Source organism: Cryptomeria japonica, chromosome 5, assembly GCF_030272615.1.
Source record: "Cryptomeria japonica chromosome 5, Sugi_1.0, whole genome shotgun sequence".
Classification (NCBI taxonomy): Eukaryota; Viridiplantae; Streptophyta; class Pinopsida; order Cupressales; family Cupressaceae; genus Cryptomeria; species Cryptomeria japonica.
In genome coordinates, this window is record NC_081409.1 from 743,138,051 (window position 1) to 743,147,926 (window position 9,876).

The following is a 9,876-nucleotide window of genomic DNA, read 5'->3' on the forward strand; positions in this document are numbered from 1 at the left end:
TGCTCATACCCTACTAGTGTGAGACTAATATAATATATAACCATTTTTTCCCTTCTTAATCATGTTGGGCTAGGAGGGCCCCTAGTGCCAATGTTGTACCTAAAATATACATAATCAATGGCTTTCCTTATATAAAGGGAACCAACACTAGTGATAGCAACAAGTACTTTTCAAGTTGCTAGAAGGATTGTTGACATTGTTCAATCCATCTAAAGGATACATCCTTGTGAATAAATGTTGAAAGGTGTGACATTTTTCTACGGATATAATATAATTTACCTTGAAGACTCTGAAGCTATGTTAAATTTATTGGTGGAGGCATGTCAATTATTGCTTTCACCTTTGTTTAATCTACCTCAACACCTCTATGAGAAATAATAAATCCTAGGAATTTTCTATAAGTAACTCCAAAGACACATTTCTTAGGATTGAGTCTAAACTTATACTATTCTAACTTGTCAAATATCATTGATAATACATCTAGATGGTTGTCTCTAGAAACTAATCTTGCAAGAAGATCATCCACATAATCTTCCATCAATATATGTATCATGTCATGAAAGATAGTGGTCATGCCCCTTTGGTAGGTTGCCCCAAAACTCTAAGTCTAAAGGCATCACATTCTAGTAGTATTTACCCCAAGGGAATGTAAAAGTAGTCTTGTGTTGGTCCTTGAGTGTTATTATTATCTAATTCTAACTAAAAAATATGTCCATTAATGAAAACATCTTATAACCAGTTGTTAGATCTACAATCATGTCAATGTTTGGCAGAGGGAAGTCATCTTTTGGACATGCTTTATTTAGATCTATAAAATTTGTGTAAATTCTTATGCCCCCAGTGGGTTTGGTTACTAGTACAAAATAAGAGATCCATTTTGCATAATCAATGGGTTGGATGAATTAAGCAGACATCTAATAGTTTCTTGAGCTCAACTTTTACCAAGAGAGCAATTTGTGGATGCATCTTTCTTAACTTTTTTTGATAGGTTTTACTCCTAGATAGAGAGGTATATGATGTAGGACTAGTTCATAATCTATTCTATCCATGCCACTATATGACCCAACAAAGTTGATTTTTCTTTTTGTGAAGAATCTAGTAAAATCTATCATTTTTGTGTATATGAGAGATGAAACAAAGTGGAAAATATTTTGATTTTCAATTATATCAAGGTTGGCTTCTTGTGATTTCTTGACTAATAATGGGCATCTCTCTTGAATTATTTGGATTACATCGATCCTTCCATCTTCATGTTCTTTAGAGAGGGTTTCACCCTCAAATTTCATCCTTTATTTTTACTTTTTTTTCAATTAGAAAGTGCCTTTTGGTTTTCACCTAAAGACCTACTTTTTTTATTTTTCAAGATTTCCTTTTTGTGGCTAGAAGGTTGAATGGACACTCCAAAGTAAGTTGTAGCATTGAGGTTCATAGAGAAACCATATTGTGATCACCCAAGGGTAAACCCTTTCAAAGTTCCATAAAATTAGTAATGGCTTCATCATTTTCAAAAATATTCAAGTTTCAGGGCCCTTGGTGGTCCCAATTGATAAGTTCAAGGTAAACTAGGGATATGTTATCATCAATGTCATCAAAGTCTATTGATGAAGAATTTAAGGAAAATACTGAGGAATCATTGGGGTCCCAAGATGTTTCGATCCATGCATGACCATCGATACACTTATTATTATAGGATTCTAAATTAGTTTCTTCATCAAATGTCTTAACACCATCAATAGTGTTAACATCTTTACTCAAAATTAACTATGTATGAGGAATTCCCAATTTCAATGGTATGATCTCAAGCCCTTTATTCTTTGGCAATTGTGGAGCTTGGATGGGCTCCTTAATTCCTTTTTTTTTTGCTACTTGGCCTCTATCGTTATGGTATCCTTTTTGCTCCATAATTGTAAATCCCTTTCCATAATTGGTCCTACACCTTCTTCATCCTTATGAAGCCAAGTCAAAACATTTTCTTCTATGGATTCTTTTTCAATTTTGCTCCACTTAGTGAATATGGTGGGAGGTTGCTACTCTATGGTGAATTTCTTGTTCTTCTGGATTGGTCATGGTTAACCATAAGATTTTGGTGAGATTGGTAATTTGCCAACATAGAAAGATTCTCCAATAATGTACTCACCACAACCTTGATATTGAAATTGAACCTTGATATTGGGGTTAGAAGAAGATAGAATGATGGATTTCGATAATGATGGGTTGGAATGGAGGATGAGGTTGCTCGGTTGATTGGAACAAAATGTTCAAGAATCCCTTTTAAATTATTGCAATATTTGAAGGGATTAAAATCACCTATTATAGTGAAATTTGTGTTATTGTAAGAGAATTTGATGCATTGATAGTATGTGGAAAGGATGAATTTCATGAGATGGATCCATGGTCAACTTGGAGGAGGTTGTATCCAAGATCAAGGTTCAATACATGGCATTATGTTTCCTTATCTTCAACTCCAACTCTAATGGGAAGTTTTATGACACCCTTCAATGGGCGATCTGCTTCATCATAGGCTCTGATCACAATTCTCTTTGATGTTTCTATACATTTCTTAGAGAATTCCAGTGTTTTGGCAAAATTCAAATTACATATTTTGAGGCCTACTCCCCTATCTATCAAAACTTGTCTAATTTTTCAGTGTATGAAAACTTCAAGATGGAGAGGATTATTATGGTAAGGTTTAGGTGAGGCATATCTTGCTCAATGAACGCGACATGATTTGAGGTTGCAAAATGTCCTACCATGGCTTGAAACTAATTTACATTTATGTTAGTAGGAACCAAATATTCCTACAAAGCTTTGTCTAAGACGACCTTGTGTTTTGGAGATATGTGCAACAGCTTGAGGATAGACATTTTAGCATGTGTTTTTCCTAGGTGCTCTAAAAGGTTGTATTCACTCACAAGTTGTGAAGTGAATCCTCGTAGGATCACTTTGGTTCGACAATTTATAAAAACAACATCACTATTTTTACCTATTATGGTGATATTTGAAACATGATTGTCGGCCTGTTGAATGTGATTGACTATGTATTCATAGGCGACATTAGTGCAATTGGCATTATTGTCCCGATTTTTCCCCAGATTGGAGGCCTTATATTTCCCATGGTTTTGTAGGAGATCTTTTAAAATGATGTGATTTTTGTTTGAGGATCCTAATGATGTCCCCACTTCTATGTCTCCTTGATCAATGAGATCCTTGATAATTTTCTTAATTTTATAGCAATTAGAAGTCTTATGTCCTTAATTTTTGTGATACTTATTTATGGCAGTGTAATAACATTGGACTAGATTAGCTTGTTCAAAGCCGATTCAATGGGTTCCCCTAAGGGCATGTATTTTCATTTGTGTGTTGTTGTTATTGGTCCTTGAAATACCATTCTATGACCTACTTTGAGTCGTGTTTGTTGATTGATCATTATAGTGTGGCTAATGTGTTGTCTGTGTGTTTCGAGGTCCTTTAAGGATAATTAAGGGTTTAGCCTCATTGAACACTTTGACATCCACAACAACATCATTTGTAACATATTTGTTGCATGACCAATTTTTTTATTTGTCATTTTTGTATTGGGGTAATTGTTAATTTTATCTTTATAAACTTACACAAGTCACTTTGTAATTATGGATTTATCAATGGAGTTTTCCTTCTCTACAACTTCGTTAAATATGTTCAAACACTTGAATTAAAAGTGGAACATCATTTCTTGGTTCATATTTTGAATGAAGATTGAACTATTTATTTTTCTGGTATATTATATGGTAATTTGCTTGTGATATTTCTCTGTATTTGTAAGAATGAGGAAAAATATTCTCAATTCTTCTATTTAGTGTTGCACAGATATATCATTAATATCTCATTTTCCATGTTGTAGGAAAATTATGCAACAAATTTCTCTGCTAGCTCATTCCATGTTCATATACTAGGTTGTATGTGTGAGAACCATTTCATGGCTTTCCCACCAAGACTTTGTAGGAAGAGGCACATGATATGTGGATCATTGTAGGAAACCTCAAGGCAAGCAATAAAAAGTACTGGATATGGTCTCTAGGATCTCCCTTCTCCTTATATTTGTCAAATTTTAGAATTTCAAAGGTCAGGGGGAAAGTGGCATGTAAAATGTTCTATAGAATGGATAGGGACATAAGTACTCAATCATGTATGTCCTTTTGTATCCAATGGATTGCACGTTCATCATTTGTTATTGCAAATTTTGTTCTTGTTGTGCTAGGATTTTTGTTAGATCATTTTTTGGAGGATAAAATTTTTGTTTTTTATTTGGATCTTGGGTTTATAAGGTATACATTTGGGTGAATGCATGTTGTTGATTCAAGTAGTGGGTATTCAAGTTATGAGGATGCCAGGTTAGGTGGGGGTACATATGTGTAATGTTGATTAGCTGATGTGTTGTATTGAGTCAAGTATGTGTCATATGTATAGGGAGGGTTTTGATTATATGCACTTGTTGCAATGTTGGGTGGTTGTAATGATGGTGGGATATGTTGGTTATGAGTGTTTGAGGTTTGAGCATTGAAATTTTGGTTTAATGGTATCACATGAGTGTTTAGGGGTTGTGTGTTAGAGGTTTGGTTCAATGGAATTGCATTAATGATTGATTTTTGGATGTTAGAGGCTTGAGAATTTGTTGCAGTGTTAGGCGGTTATGAGGTGTATGTTTGTTGCAAGGGGTTTGTAATGTTTTGTTCTTAAAGATTTATTAGTGTTGGTCTAGGTTATGGGATGTGATATTGTTGGTTTGTTGGTTATTGTGGTTTGGAATAGGGTTTCTATGACTTGCATATTGATATGCATTTATGTTAGTGTAACTTAAACTCATGGCGTTGTTGTTTGGGTCATGATGTGGCATGTTGAAAACTTGATTGGTAAATTATAGGCCAAACATGGGTGGCAAAAGGACATTTGTGTGTGTCATGTCATGTGGGATAGTTTTCAAAGGCATAGTCATGTTTAAGTGTTGAGACACAAGATCATTTGGTGGTGGTAGGATGTGTATGGATCTTAATTTTTGAGACATTGTGTTAGGCACAGGTTCTTACACAATGGAGATATCAAGATCATGAAGAAACTTGGCTCCATTTTGTGCTAGTAACAAAAAGTATCTATTGGGCTCTTTGGACAAGAATGCCTCCATGACTTTGAGGAGTCTAGGATCTTGTGGCGCATCATTGATTTCCTCTTGGCTTATGTTGTTGCTAATATTTGTCAAGGAAAATTCATTATTAGGAGGTTGCATGGTAAATCCTATTTGGGTTGTATGATGTGAATCTAATGATGACCATATGTTAACCATAAAAGAATTGTGGAGACTAACAAGTGATATGCTAATGAACACTATGAATTCTAGGGAGTTTGTGGATGTATGATGATGCTAAATGCTTATTTTTGGATTTTTTGTTGAATCTTGATTTTGGGATGCTAAATGCTAACTAATGCAATGATCTACCAAAATGCACAAGGAATGTCAAGACCTTGAAAGGAACAAAAATCAAGTTGCTGCTTGAAAAGATAAACCTACATAGCCTGGTGAGTTCTAGGTCCAATTGTTGATAGGATGATAATGAGGACAACATTGGACTGAGACAATCAATGGACAACTAAGGTTTGATCAAGTTTGATTGAATATTATAATTATGGTAGTTATGATATGTGGATGAATATTAAAAATGACAATGTGGTCTAAGGATGCAAATCTAGGATAATATATGTGAAATTAATGCAAGGTGTATAATTTTAGGTTAGGATCCACTATCAAGTCTCTGATGTCTGCATTTGGTATCTAATGATATGAAGCTCAAAAATTCTAATGTAAAAACTCATTTTTCAAACCCCAAATAGTTGTTGTAATGGAGCTTTTAGTTGTAGTTAAGAAAGACACAGTTGCATGATAGTTTTAAGCAATTGTGCTACTAGAATGATCGATTGTGTTGCAAAGCACTACAATTGTGTTACACTCCTCAATAATTATGTTGCGGGATATGACAGTTGTATTACAAGACTTATGAGTTGCATAACAAAACAGAGCAATTGCAATCTTCTAGTTTATTTGACACTTAGGACAATTTTTTGACTTGTTTGAATGTTGATTGTTTGAATTTTTGGTAAGAAAACACTTCAAGAAATAATAACACAATGGATTTAAGACTCTGAACTGCAAGGTATAGCAAAGGAAAAAAAGAGGCATGAAAGTATAGAATAATTGAAAACACGTGGGATTGTATCCATAGCACAAGCCCAATCGATAAAATCCCATAAGATTGTGCATGCACTTTTTATGCTCAAGAGTCGGTAGCCAAAAGTCTAATGGAATAGGGACGTACCAACAGGCTTGCCTTTCCTCTTACTCCAAAGGTCTAAAAACCTTTAAATTGAGGGATTACTACCTTACTCAGGACAATACGTGTTGGGTAACTTCAAGCATGAAACTGTACTTTGCACCACATTATGGAACGATTGAAAGCTCTTAAGATACTAAAAACACTAATTCGTAGTGGAGGAACTCCTAAGAACATAAATATATCTACAAGTGTGAAACCTAAGTGAAATCAAAGGTCTCTTCACCTTATGTCCTGAATCACCAAGGGCCCTAAGGATACACCATGCCTGAGGATGAGTGGATTGGGAAACAACTTTCAATATCCCCCTTTTTATAACCCGTTGGAGATACATGCTTTGAGTCAAAGGAATGGGTGATGAGGTCCCAAAGCAAGCCCCAAGAACTAAAATAAAAAATTGGAAGTTTCATATGTTTCTCTTACACTTAGGCTCATATGGGAATGCAAGGGGATAGGATATTCATATACAAATTTCGAGATAGCACAACATATTGTGTAAGTGCACCAATCACAAAAAAAAATCATTTTTTTTTCCTTATTGAAATTGAACTATTATCTAAGCTAGAAAACACAAACACACAAATTTGCAACCAATAAGTTACTAGTTTGAAAATTTTATCTTTTCCCAACGGTTGCCAATGTGTTGCATAAACCTGATTAGTACACCAAAAATAATTAATCTATGCAAAGGAAAATTCATTAAAAATGATTGAATCTTTGAAAATATTTATACATCACTTTATCAATTAGTTTCATTGCTCTAATGTCAGATGCATTGTTAATTTCAACAATTGTGTAGTAGGGTCAAGTGATTGCGTTACTATACTAATCACTTGTAGTGTAGAATAGAGAAACTATGTCGCAAAATCTATCAAATGCAGTGCAGGAATTAGCAATTGTGTTGCAAGATCTATTAGATGCATCACCAGATTCCTATAATTGAAAGGACCATAAGAGAAAACACAACAATACCTAGAATATTGAATTTATCTACTAAAAGCTAGCAAAAGTTGTATTCAAGCAATAAATATAGAAATAAGCAGTAATCAAATTGATAAACTTAGAAAATTTAAAACCATAACAGTTATGGGTTGGCTCTGCATTGTGGTTGTTAGTCATTCTCAATCTGTTAAAGTGGAGGATTCAAGAATGGGGGGGGGGGGGGGATAGGCTCAGACTGGAACCCAATAAAGTGGATGAGTTCAAAGCTAAACAGACAGCTTGGTTTGTGTGCACTGAGGGCGGTATTGACAAATTCATGGAAAGTATGAAGGGTAATGATGAAAGACTTTCCACACAATTTGTGACTTCCTGGGAGGACAGAAGGGTGACCATTGGGGGAATCTCTTTCAAAATCAACAAAGAGGTTATAGCTCAAGCGATGGGCCTTTCAATGGATGGCAGAAAATGGAAAAAGCAGAGCCGCATTGCGGGTTCTACTAGCCTTAACCAGTTCTTTCGCCAAGGTGAGAACCCTATCAAGAGGGCTGGAGGATTCAATAGGGAGGAGATCCCTCACCCGTGGGACGAGGTTTGCTACATCATCATGAAGTATTTTACGCTGGAGGGCAGGTATGGCATTTTTTACTACTACCATCTCCCATTCCTGAACCACTTGAGGAACAAAGACCTCATTTCCATTCTGTTCTTTTTACTGCATTTAATGGATGCTAATATTAAAGATATAGCTGAAGCCAAGAAGAAAGGGAAAGACTTTCCCATCCTGCATCAGGGCCTTATTCTCTACCTGTATAACTTTCACCTCGCCCTCTGCCCGCCCCACTCCATTTCTATGCAGGATGTTGGCCCCTCGACCCAACCTCCAACCATTAATGAATCAAGCCCTCGGTGCCCGAAATTTGGCTCCTCCAGCAAGAAAACCAAGGGCCACTCCCCTGAGGAAGTCAGAACCCCCAAAAGAGTCAAAACCCAAGAGAATGACTCTGATTTGGATATTACTGAAGAAGCCAACACCCCCCATCACTTGAGCAGACTAGCCTCTAAACCCTCAGATAAATCCCTGAGAGACCCCTCCTCCTCACACGACACGGGAAACTCCATTCCGACTGTTAAAATGCCCCTGGCCCAACACAATCCGACCCCTCATTCTGTAAGCTCCACCCGGATTTCTGAAAGTCCCGCTTCCTCCAAGAGTCCGGGGCCAGCCAATTTCCCCTCCCCGACCTTCAAGATTGAAAAAATGTTGGTCGTTGAAGAGGCCAATAGCGTGAAGGAAGAGGATTCCAACCTGGCGGAGCTTGAGAAAAAAATAGAGGCCCTCTTCGACAATGTGCAGGTGATCATCAGTAGACTGGAGGCGGCGGAGTCCAAGATGCACGATGTGTCCAAGTTTTCTCTGAACGTTATGAGATGCTCGGCTACTACGTTGTGCCTGTTGCAGGAAAGCACGACCAAAGGGAAAGGCAAGGAGGATAACGACTACAAAGGCTTGTTCAAGTTCTTCACTAAGGAATGGGCTAGAAAACTTCTCCCTAAGAAGAGCCAAGCGAAAAAGAAATAACTTTCTGCATGTGGAGGAGTTTTTTGTTGATGTTGTGTAGTTTCTAGTTGGATAAGCCTAGTTTAGACTGTTGCTTATATTTTGTTGTTTATGGCCCTGCGTGGCTTATGAATTATACTCTGACTAGTAGTATTTCGCTGTTAAACTCTCATAGTATGGTTTTTGTTTTTGATAGAGGTAAAAGGTTGCTTCTTTGTTGATTTTATGCGGACAATGGTTCTGCCACTGGTCAGCCCCCTCATTTTTGGCTACTTTTATTATCAAAAACAGTTATGGTGTTAATTAAAGAAAATATGTGTCAAATTTTCTATAACAAATAATTAAATAGTCAATTGCAATGAAAAATCTTCAATTGTGGTAGAAAAACCTCTAATTGTGATGCAATACTCTACAATTGTGGCACAAAACAGTGCAATTGTGGTAGAATACCTTGCAAAAAATTGAAATTTCTTGTAATTTTATTTAGATATAGGAAAGTGGATCTCATCGAGCATTGTCAAAATGTAAGACCAAGAAATTCAAACACTATTATTCTATACTAAGCTCAACCATAAAAATCCTAAGAAGCATAATGCATCATTTTGAATCACAATAATGGAGAATTTAAATGAAAGTAAACTAGATCATAATGCAATTATACCTTAACGAAGAAAACATTTCCTTTGGCCTCCATTGCTCTTCTCATCTTCAAATCTTGATAGTATTTTTGCTCTCAAAAATATCTTAAGTGTCATTTGGACAACGTGGGTGCAAGAAAGCTCGAAGATTGTGGAATGATAGATGATAAGGGTCCTTTTTATAGATTTTTTGTTATCAATCAACAGTGGCGATCTCAAGAAAATAATTGATGATCAATGGTTGAGATTCATTAATAAGAATTGATTGAGAGTTAATTGACTACATGGTAAAAATCAATTGATCAATTAAGTGACTTGATTCGCTTGTTAAGTGAATTGATGAATCTATTAAGAGAATTGATTGATCATTGAACTGGAC